Genomic DNA, 11,604 nt, shown 5'->3' on the forward strand with positions numbered 1-11,604 from the left:
TCCTTGAAGGCTGAGAGAAATGGCAGCAGATTGTCAGTGGGGGAAGGAGCGGATGTTTTGCTCACTGATGCACCCTCAGTCTTTGATAATCCTTCTCAGAGAGAAACCTTCCTTGGACCCCTAGGGTTAGCTGGCCTTTCCATTGTGCACTCTCCATCATGTTTACCGCCTTCGGCAGGGCTCCCTGCTTTGTGTATTTATCTCGCTAGTCATATGAGCTCCATAGGAGTGACTGCTATGCTTAACACAGCAGTTGGCACAGTTTGTGTCTTTGTGGTATTTTGCCAATGATTTAGGGACAAAGCCACAGATCAGTTAGGAAATAGATGCAGATAGAGGGTAGCAAGTGATGTTCTTGGGGAAAAAAGTCACTGCTGCCTTTGAAATGGCAAGGCCGTGGCTTTGTTAAGGCTAGGAGTGGCAACGGGTACGCATAACAATGAGTCTGCTAAAGCAAATAGTAATCGCTGAGTGATGGAAAACCAAGTAAGCTGCCCAGCAGCAAAAGGACCTCATCTGACCTTTGGGTGAGAAAAGGACCCCTGGGAAAAGTTGGGAAAGTGGTTTGGAGTAGCGACACCCAAAGCAAGGGCTAGTTCCTCAGAGCCTGTCCAGAGGGCAGCTGTGAGTCTGGCTAGCAGAAGACTCTTGAGGATTACATGATAAAAAAGAATGAAAGAGAAGTGGCTGTGTCTTCTTGCACAGGAACCCAACAATTGTATAGGACAAGAAATGCAAAGGGCTGGACGTGGTGGCACATGCCTTTAACCCCAGCACTCAGGAGGCAGAGGAAGAGGCAGGCAGACCTCTGTGAGTTCAAGGCCAGCCTGGCCTACAAAGGAAATCCAGGACAGCCAGGATTCAAAAAAGAAGAACCCCGTCTCAAAGGGAAAAAAAGAAAAAAAAGAAAAAAGAAAAGCAAAGGTTGGGAATTAGCACACGCAGACTCTGACTTCTGTTCCATCTAAATCTTATCTACCGTCTACTGCCGTCCTAACTACTCTGACCATCAGACAAAATATCGCTATCAATATTGTTGTCATTGCTGCACTTAAAATTCTAAAACTTCTGCATCATCACCAAAACCACATTTTCTTCTGCAATATACCATCCTCCTAAAATGATAGACGGACGTTTAACGACTACTAATGTTGGTATTAGTGGTTTCGTAGGCGTGCAGCCCAATGGTATTGCCCTTGGGTAGTTTTCTAAATATTGACCTGAGATGACCAGACAAATTACAGAAATAGCACCTGGTTCATGTTCACTGGTAGAGCGCCTCGCCAAGGGTTGATGGCAGGAAGGGCTCCCCAAATCCAAGAAGCACCAGTAGGCGTTGTCAGCCTCCTGCAGACAAAGCAGGCTGTACAGTGCAGAGCTGTTGCACACGGTGTTGGACAAGATTACTGTAAGCATTGGTCCCCTTCTCCTCTCTCGGTGGCCATTGGTGCTCTTGGCTTTGACTTACCATGGAAATGAGGGTTTTGCCTTAATTCTGCCTGGCTGCGAGCCCTATTATCAAGCTTCCTCAACAGCTCACTCTCAGCAAGAGTAACCTCCCATCAAGAGGGGGTGCCCCTTCTGTTCTTGCCCTGGTGGAGGAAAAAGAGGCTGAGGATAGGTTTTTAAAGAGAGGAGAGGTGAGTGTTTAGATGGTGCAGACCTACTTCTAATTTTGCCAGCAGCCAGCCCCACAATCACAGTAGAGTGCCCAACAGCGACAACAGGGCCCCTACTCCAGATTCACACAACTGCTGGGAACAGATTTAGACAACGCAGGGCTCAGCCAGATCGGAGCCATCTATGCTATCTTTCTAAAATCAGCTATTCCTTCCTAGACACAAAAACACTCCTCTCACTTGAAAGGGCGTAAGAGCTAGTTCATTCTGAAGTCAAATCTGAGTGCCCATGGCCTGGGAGCACACATTTGTTACCCCAAATTTCATGTTCCAACATGAAAAACAGTTTCACAAAGTTTTTTATAGTAACAGAACAAAGAAAGTCATAAATTAAGACACCTTTTAAAATACATCGGTGTAAACACACAGCAAAACCGGAAACATCAGCTCTAGGCCTCAGATGCTATCTGGTGAAGTTCTCAGCCTTTCATTTAGTGGAAATTGGGGTTATGTTAACACATTTCTAAAGGTTTTATTGCTAGTCACAGGATGTTAGGTTCAACACGAAGTAGGTTGAGGTTCATAGTACATCTGATGCTGGTGGTGGTAGTGGTAATGGGTGGTATAAGTTTTAAAAGGCCATTTAGGGAGCTAAGGATGGCCTAGGATGCATTTTAAGTAGGCTATACCTACATATTCCAACCTCTCCACAACCAATCCATTCATCAGCCTTGCAGAAGGTTCAGGGAAAACACAGTGTTCTGAGAGAGGCAGAAGAAATGGCTCAGTGGTTAAAAGCACTTTGTTCTTACAGAGAACCTGGGTTTGGTTCCCAATACCCACATGGCAGGTCACAACTGTTTGCAACTCCAGTTCCAAAGGATCTGACACAGTCTTCTGGCCTCTGTAAGGCACTGTACATTCATGGTAAACATACATACATACATACATACGGGCAAACACTCAAACAGGTATCTCTCTCTCTCTCTCTCTCTCTCTCTCTCTCTCTCTCTCTCTCTGTGTGTGTGTGTGTGTGTGTGTGTGTGTGTGTGTTTCTCTCTCTCTCTCACACACACACACACACACACATACACATACGCTCACACCTCTTTGAAACAGACAACAAAGAAAACAGGCTAAAAAATGCCCTTGTGAGGGGCCCAGGGGCCACAGCAGGTACCATCATCACATAATTCTCCTTTTTATGACCCACCCATGCATGTTATTGTTGTCCCCATTTTACAGGCCATGGTGACCATAATTCTAATGAAAGGAACTGACTATAAGCACAGTTCATGAACATTTGCAGCAATCCTCTCAGCACTGGGGGAACGGAAAGGGTTTGCCTGGGTCCTCCTGGCCTCCCAGAGGGGAATGGTATACTGAGCGTGGGTTTAGTGGACACTGGCGATGCCCTGCTAAAGCCCCCAAGCCACCTGGCATACCTACCCCCCACCCCTGAGTATTAGCTATCATGAGCTCCCAACTGTCCCTTCCTTCAGAGGATTGCCTTTGGCTGACAGAAGCTGTAGCCTTCCTGGCAGGAATAAAGATTTCTAAAGAACATGTCATCCCCCTTTTGGCTATCAAACTACTGAATGCTCCCCAAAGAAACTGAAATTGGATTTAAAAAAAAAAAATCACACTGGAAACAGGAAAAGGCCAACACTTGCAGCCAGCCAGAGTAGGAATTTGTCTCAAGGAGATTTTTTCAGTTCTAACATCTTGTGAGACCATCATGCAGGGCAGACCTAAGCTGAGACGAGGATGATGGGCGGGGCCACACCTCGACTGGACTTTTGCCCTAAGGATGTGTGTCCTGCCTGTAGAGATGTGCCACAGTGAGTCACTGGCAGGGCCTACTAGGCCTTGGCCAGTGTGATGCTCCCTGCTGTGGCTTAGGCTCCGGAGTCCCCTACTATAAGGCAGCTGCTGAGCCTCCGAAGACTGCATTTTTGAGCACACACACACCCCCCCCATTCTCTCCTCTCTCTCTCTCTCTCTCTCTCTCTCTGCTTCACCATCTTTCTTCCTTTAAATTTCCTGTACTAACGCCTTTCTATGATAAGTCCCGGGACCACCACCACCCCTCTCTCACCCAGCTCTCCAGACCGGACACGCTACTCTGCTATTTTATTCACCTGTAAAGTCCTGGACAATGTCCTAAGTGGGTGTGAAAAGAAAGTGACACATGATGCTGTTCCGGTTGGGTTCAGTGCCAAGGACAAGGATCTTACACTCTTTATCCTCACACCAAGGGAATCACTGGCCGCTACTGTGAGAACAAAGGGACCCCAGGTATCAGTACCAAATGACAATCGTCTTGCTGAGAGAGCAAAAAACGACATCAAGTGTGCGATGCAGGAAAACCCTCCAGCAATGCACACTGATGGCCCGGTAGAGACTTGTGCTAAGCAAGTGCATTTTGTACCCAATTTTCCACAGCAGTTGGGGGCAGGGGTGGGCTGCAGCTTGCCGGAGGGAAATAGGTGGCAGGGGCCAAGGCGACCACGGGAGGAATTTCAGTTCAGCGCCTTTGCAGGTGAGCCTCCTGTTCACCTTTTAAGCAGAAGGGCAAGCGGATCTCACCCACCGGATAAAACAGCTTTCTCTGCGATATTGCTTCCTGCCTCCCATTTCATCTCCGCTGGCTTCTACCTCCCCCCCCCACCCCCCCCAACCCTCTTCTGGGCCCCTTTCCCACAGTCACAGCGGGGGTGAGCCCGAGCTGATGAGGGCACCTGGCTTTTGAGGAGGCTCTTCAAAGCTGGAGGTCAGTGTGTTTCTTGGATTTAATTAAGTTGGAAATGAAATCCAGCCGTGGAGTGGCCCGTCCTCTTTATTATCGTATCTCTTGCTGCTTGTCAGGCCACGGTGGCTTCCAGGTCTTGAAAAGGAAGATGTGGCATGATTCCCAGGCAGGGCTCTGTTACCTGTTTCAAGGGACATTTCAAGTTCCTCCATGTTAGAATGGGAAGGGAAGGGGGGAGGGGGAGGGGAGGAAGAAGCATTCTCAGCCACCTTCCTAGGGAAAAAAATTGCCTTCCTCCTGAACAAGGAACTATATTTAAAATAACATCATTTCCAGTGCATTTTCTCATTATAATACAGTATGTGTCGGCTAGAAAGAACCTAAAAAATTAAAAACTCATTTGTAATCTCCAAAGCTAGAGAAATCATTATTGATATTACAATCTCTCTTGCCAGATGCAGGTGTGTGTGTGTGTGCGCGCGCGTGCGTGTGCGTGTTCAGAGACATGGCAATATGAATTATAAAAGGGAAAAGGATTCTTTACTTTGTGTCTCTGTGTGGCACATGTGTGGAGGTCAGAGGACAGCCTGCAGGAGCCAGATCTCTCCTCCTACCATGTGGCTCGAACTCAAGTCATCAGGCTTGGTGGCAGGTGCCTTTACCTGCTGAGCCATCTCATCTGCCCTACATTTTTTTTTTACATATGTCTACTCACTAATGCTACTTCATATAAAATGCTCATTCACTAGGCTCAATGGGGTTCCTCCCATTCTTGTACAATATGGAATCGGCGGAAAGAAAAAACCCTCAGGCTTTAAAAGAACTTCTGTGCTCATTAACGCTACTGAGTTTCCCACTGCAGCCGTGTTTTCTGCACCTTGTAACATATTCTATAGTCTCTAGGATTAATCAAACGAGATGAGGGGTTATGCCCTGCTGTGAGCCGAGAAGGGAGCTTAACGGTCTCCCAAAATAATATCGTTTGACATTCAGAGCCATTAGGCAGCAACAGCGAAGGGCGTTTGTGGTTTGGACTGATTTGTGTTCAGCGGGTGGCAGACCCCTTTCTGTCCCCTTGGCAGCTACAGGCCGCTGACCTTTCTCACTCCAGAGATATGGCTGCCCTCTCACCAGAAACACCCAGCAAATCTCACAGTTATTTCCATCCACACTGGCCGTGGCTGGCATTTTATGACCGTCTTGGCGTTCGTCGGCTGACAACTCACTAAGAAGAGGTTGCTGTGCGGAATTAATAACTTCTGAGGTAGTCATTTAGTTGGTTTTCATGAAATTAATAAGTACCCACTTTGGCCGATGGCAAAAGTCACAAAGTCTGAGCTCAGAGAATAAAAAGGACTTTGACAGTTCCTGGTCTAGCCCCTTCGATTTCCGTAATAAAGGGAACTGAGGGCCAGGGAGGGGGAAAGGGGCTTTTGTTTCCAGGACCTGAGATCAGGGCTGGAACTGTGATTGTCACATTAGCAGCAGCAGTGTGTAATAGGAACCCTGTGTGTGCAGCTATGGTAGAGATGAAACAGCAAAGAAAGGAGCATCAGCTAGTGTGTGCTGAGGAACCCCCCATCTCCATGAAACACAGATTAGTCACCTGATTACTGCATAGGGGGGGCAGGTACATACTCCACGCTCCCCCTCCCCCTCTTGTTAACAGATAAGCCCTATTACCCTATTAGCTGATAAGGGTGAATGACTCTCACAGTCTTTTCATTTACAAAAGGAAAACAGTAGTCTCTGCCACAGCAAGTGTGATCTTAGAGACCAGCCAGATAATGAAAATGAGTGGTATGAGTCTCCCACACAGCATGTCAGCCCTGCACTAGCGTCACTGTGCTATCCAGGCAGCACTAAACCCAATCCCAGCTTGCAAGAGGAATGGTGGCCTAGGCCAGTAATTATATGTAACGACTGAATGGAAAATGTCAAAAGTATAGTCAGATAGATAGATAGATAGATAGATAGATAGATAGATAGATAGATAATAGACGATAGATGAATAAATATTGATTCTGTACTCCATTTCTCTGGAAAACACTAGTACAAAGAACAGGCACTGGCCTTGGATCAGGCAAAGCAAACAATATGGCAACAACAGACAAAACATGTCAACAGCACACACTCCAGAGGGGTCACAAAGCCTTCAATCACAAAATTCTTAACAATAGACTCAACCATTGCAAATGGCAGACTAAGAGCATGAGGTCACATTAGACTATGCAGACCCTCACTTCCCTGCACTGGTCAGGCCGGAACAGCTATGCAGGCTAGCTGACCCGAGCACTGGAAGGCCTGACACTCTGTGGTATATCCTGCTGTTGAACAGGAAGTGTCTCCATTGGTGCATATGTGTAGACACTTGGTTCTAGCTAGTGTCTCCATTCTGGAAGGCTGTACAACCTTTAAGGGGTAAAGCTTCACTAAAGTAAGTCAGTGGGTGTGGGTTTCACTGCCCAGCCTCACTTCCTGTCTGCCCTCTGCTTCCTGGATACAGATGAAATGTAACCAGATGCCTCACACTCCTGTTACCAAGGCTTTCCAACCATGATGGGCTGTATCTCCTTAAACTGGGAGCCAGAATGACTCCTTCCGCCCTTTAGTGGCTTCTTGTCAAGTTATTTGGTCATAGAAACAATAAAAGTAATCAATAAAGGTCATTGGTATGCCATTATTTTTGAGACTCTACAGCATATAACTAAAAGAACTCAATCTAATAACCCAGACACAAAAGTGCCCTCATTTATTATCTCGCTTCTCCAGATTAACAAACCTCTAAACTAAAGCCTCTCAGACAATAGGCCTCAGGCTCACAAGACTCCTTAGGAGTCAGAATAAGATTCCGTTAAACCAGCTATGGGGTAATTATAATTTACAGCCGCCATGCTGGTTCAAAATAGGCATGTGACCTAAATGGTCTAATAAGAAGAAATTCGGAAATTTTAATTAGACAGAATCAGAAGAGATTTTTCTCTTGGGGTTATTAAAAACAAACAATTTTCTTGTTGGTGGCCTGTTTAATCAAATACTCACCTAAAGTTGGTACTTCAGAATTTTTGCTCTAAAAGTATTTTCTGCCAATAAATCTCTTTGCACTTAGCCCACAGCCAAGTGCATTTTAAAAAAGAAAAAGAAAAAAAACTTTTATCTCAACACTTTAGTAATCCAACAAATTAGAACAAGAATAATTTGAACAGATTTTATACACAGCATTGCTGACTTACAGACCTACTTTGAATTAAATACTCCCGGTTTAGTGATGGCTGGCGTTCCACATATGCTTACCTTTTATTTATATATAAGTCTACCTTTTCTTTCCTCCTTCCCTACGAAGTGGTGCCATAACAGGTTGCTAGGCAATTGTTCCTGGCAAATCTCAACGTCTGTCAATAAAATGGAACATTCTAGATGCTCTGTATTCTCTGTACTGAGAGGGTGTCAATCAAAACCCGTGAGTGAATGCTAAGGGAAGGGAGAAGGGCCCTGACAGGTGGGAAATAAAAGACGACTATTTTTAAACTAATAAGGCCTTCCTTAACATAAGCTCAAGTTTGAGTAAGAGGAAGACGAGTTTGAGCACTTTTTCTGGAAGGTGAGAGGGCTCCAATAGGCAAACCCATCATGCGCGATGTGAGTCAGTGACATGTTTTTGATGGGGTTACTACTCTTGGTGAATCAGAGAAGAAAAACCCTCACCATATACATATCTTAAAACAATATCTAGAAGACTCTCAAGGCCTTGGCCATTGCATTTAAAGCAACAAGTTCAGAGAATAGAAAATTGACATGCAAGGTGGGGGGTAGTTAACTGATATCAAACTCATCAACCTCTACTTATACTCAATAAATGTAAACCAAGGTATCCTTGCCTACACAGTAGCTCAAGTTAATGCACAGCATTAGGCTGGGCAAACATAGTAAACATTAAGATACAGGGGTATTTGTTCCTCATTTTTCAATAGAGAATTAATGTGTGAGGGGCTGGGAACGAGGCTCAGTGGTGGCAAGCTCATAGCACACCACCAGTGAATAAAATAAGCAAAAGCCCTAGGAGTAGGCAGGCCATGAGAAGTGTGCCTTATACTTAAGACAGGAGTAATCATCAGCCACAATGGTACACACCAATAATCCCAATGATCAGGAAGACTAAATCCAGCAAACTTGCAGTTAGCCCTGGGGTTGAGGGGGGCTACAATAACTGATCAAAGCACACTTCTACTCCAGTCCTTAAAAAGGAAAAAGAAGACTTTCAAAACTTAGCTAGTCTTTCCAGTTGTTTTGCTCCAAATTGGGTTAGTTCCTCTCAAAATCATCAGCTCCATTACATTAAGATGCACCCAGATGCTCCGCAGCCCTCACCTGAATCATTTTTCTGAATAGACTCATTAACCTTTGCTCAAACATATGCATATGTTCCTAGCAGGTGGTAGCAGTCTCCAGTCCCCAGTAATATCAAGATAATTCTAGTGCAAATACAGAAATGTCAGTGTTGCTAAACTGTTTAATTACACAGCCACATTACCTCACAGTGACAGGGAACAGGGTGCCGTGAAGTTTGCCTTCCAATGGCCTGTACTGAGAAACAAAGGAAGGCAGGGGTCTCACCACAAGATGTAGGGAGGGTGGTGGTCCACACCTGTAATCTCAGTGCTCCAGAGGCTGAGGCAGGAGATCTAGGCTAGAAGCCAGCTAGAGTCACAGAGGGGGTGGGGGGGGGGGCGGTGCACCTGTCTCAAAATACAAGGAAAGGTCATGAGACTAGAATAGAGATGCCAAGGCACTGTGTTGAGTTCTCCAACATGGTGGCCGGAAAGCACCCATTTCCCATAGATGCACTAAAGCCAGCAAGAACAAGGCCAGCCTCCAGGGAGCAGTAAGTCTAGAACCTACTTTATGCACTGGGAAGCTCCAGGTTCAGTGGGAGACAATGTCTCAAAAAGTAAGATGGAGAAGAAGGGAGAGTGATTAAGGAAGACATGTGACGGCAACCTCTGCACACAGGTGCGCTTGTGTACACACACACACACACACACACACACACACACACACACACACACACGAAAGGGAGAGAGGAGAGGACAGCAACCAGATAGTATGCATATTTTCTGAATGAAAACAGATATTAATCACTTTTTATCATTCATGACAATCAGCACTCACCTATCCCCAAGCCCCAAAGCCAGGTCTCAAGCCCTGCTTGCCTTTCAGCACACTCCCAGCCTCCAGATCCAGACAGGACACCAAACAGCACCACAGTTGTACAGCTTGGGTTCAGTTGACACACTAACACGGGTACTCCAGTCGGAGCCCTGAGGCTGCCTGGTTTCATATCCAGGCCAAGCACGTGGCTTTGCATGTCACAGAGCTGTATTCATTCTGTCCTCATGACCTATGAGCGATGTGGGTACAGGAGACAGAGTAAAGCCCTTTGAGTGAGAGTCCACACCTGGGCTCTAGTCCTCTCTGAGCCTACGCAAGCCCTCTGTCAAGCAGGGTGGTGCTGTCAGCGCAATGGAGCATCTGTGAGGAATAAACATGTCTACTGTGATATTCGCCACATAATAGGTGCTTAATAAATGCTAGCCTACCGCTTTTCAATTGACTGTGAAGCAAGTGACTTATTCATCACTATGTCGCCAACAGCCCAGAATTTAATACACTCTAAGGTGCTAGGCCCCCCCCCCCAGCCCCCGAGCTCCGCCAGCGCACCCCGCTTTTTTAAAAGAAAATCTTTTTGCATTCATTCCCATCTGACTCAGCCAGTCCCTCAACCACTTCTGCTTTCAACGTGACAGATAAAAACCTCAGCAAATGTAGTGGAGTGTTGCTAAGCAGCTAAGTGATTCTGGGAGGTAGTAATAAAAGGAATACACAGATAACTCTGTCCTTGACATTCTGAGGTGGAGATAGTGGTGGTTATAATGTCACATGCATGAAAATATCAGGTCTCCGGGAACGCATACGCTTTAGAGACTACTCAAAATTAAGGGTTGCTCTCTCGTGCTGTAGCCATGCTCAGAAACACCCACTAACTTTGGTTTTTTAAAAAAACAAGCCAGGCTAGCTCTCAGCTAGTCCCCAGCATCCTTGGCTTACAGCTGTGTACAAGTGGGTGGGGCACTTGAAACGATGGGACAATGAGAAAACAACGAAATGCACAAATGTCATGCAACAGGAGCTGGAGAAACGGCTCAGTGGGAAGAGTGTTCTCTACTCCGGCAAGAGGATCTGAGTTAGCTCCCCATGTAAATAGCCAGGTGCAGGTGGAGGGGGGCCACACCTGCAACGAAGGAGCTGGGGACCTGGTGGACAACCGACTCCTGGGGCTTGTTGGCTTGTCCGTCTAGCTGAATCAGTGAGCTCCTGGTTCAGTGAGAGACCCTGTCTCAAAACAAAAGGTAGACAGTGACTGAGATTGCCTACCTACACACACACACACACACACACACACACACACACACACACACACACGCACGCGCGCACACACACGCACACGCACACACACTAGCAACTAAACTATTGTCCCACACTATGTGAAATGTCAGTATCTGCTTCTTTGCCCCCAGTGTGTCTTTCAGGTCTGCACAGTTTAACTACCTTGAGCTTTGAGGAACATCTTGGGGAGCTAGTCTTTGCCTAGCAGAGGACTCTTGTGGATTGAGCATTAGGAGAAAGGGCATGATTAGAAACACAAAGCCTCCTGCCTCTAGAAGCACTGCAGCCATTGCTTGTGCATCAGCAGGGGCAGAGAGGAGATAGGCTGTGTCTCTGCTCAGTGTTCTGGCCTGTGAATGTTAGGATTAGTAGCCTGACAGACCCTGAAGGAAGCAAGCCTGGGACAACCAACAATCTGGCTCTAAGAGGCTGAGACAAGGGGCTAGCCTGGGACAACTACCAGCCCAGTGCTACGCAGGCCCCATGACTCTCAGGACCAGGAGCAAGCCAGAAACTAGAATAACCCCACCTAGGACTAAGGACACAGGGCAGGAATGAGCCCAAGACAGACAACCTTCACATGAGGCGACTCAGAGCCCACCAGAGATGACCACCAGACCAGTGCCATGGGGCCTAGGCAGGGAGTTAGCCTGAGCCGACCATCAGTTGGGCACCTCATAGGTCGAGGGAGGCAGACCATGCCTAAGCGGACACCTGCCCCATGCCATAATGAGCAATCAGGGCATGGCACTCCTGAGATGACTGCAGACACTCAGAGACCCCAGGTAC

At 46.7% G+C, this 11,604-nt stretch overlaps 1 pseudogene; it reads left to right on the plus strand.

Annotated features, from left to right (window-relative positions):
- The first annotated feature begins 11,079 nt into the window (after positions 1 to 11,079).
- On the plus strand, positions 11,080 to 11,196 carry LOC127184462 (uncharacterized; annotated as a pseudogene).
- The last annotated feature ends 408 nt before the right edge of the window (positions 11,197 to 11,604 follow it).

This window comes from Acomys russatus, chromosome 32 (assembly GCF_903995435.1).
Source record: "Acomys russatus chromosome 32, mAcoRus1.1, whole genome shotgun sequence".
NCBI classification, from domain to species: Eukaryota; Metazoa; Chordata; class Mammalia; order Rodentia; family Muridae; genus Acomys; species Acomys russatus.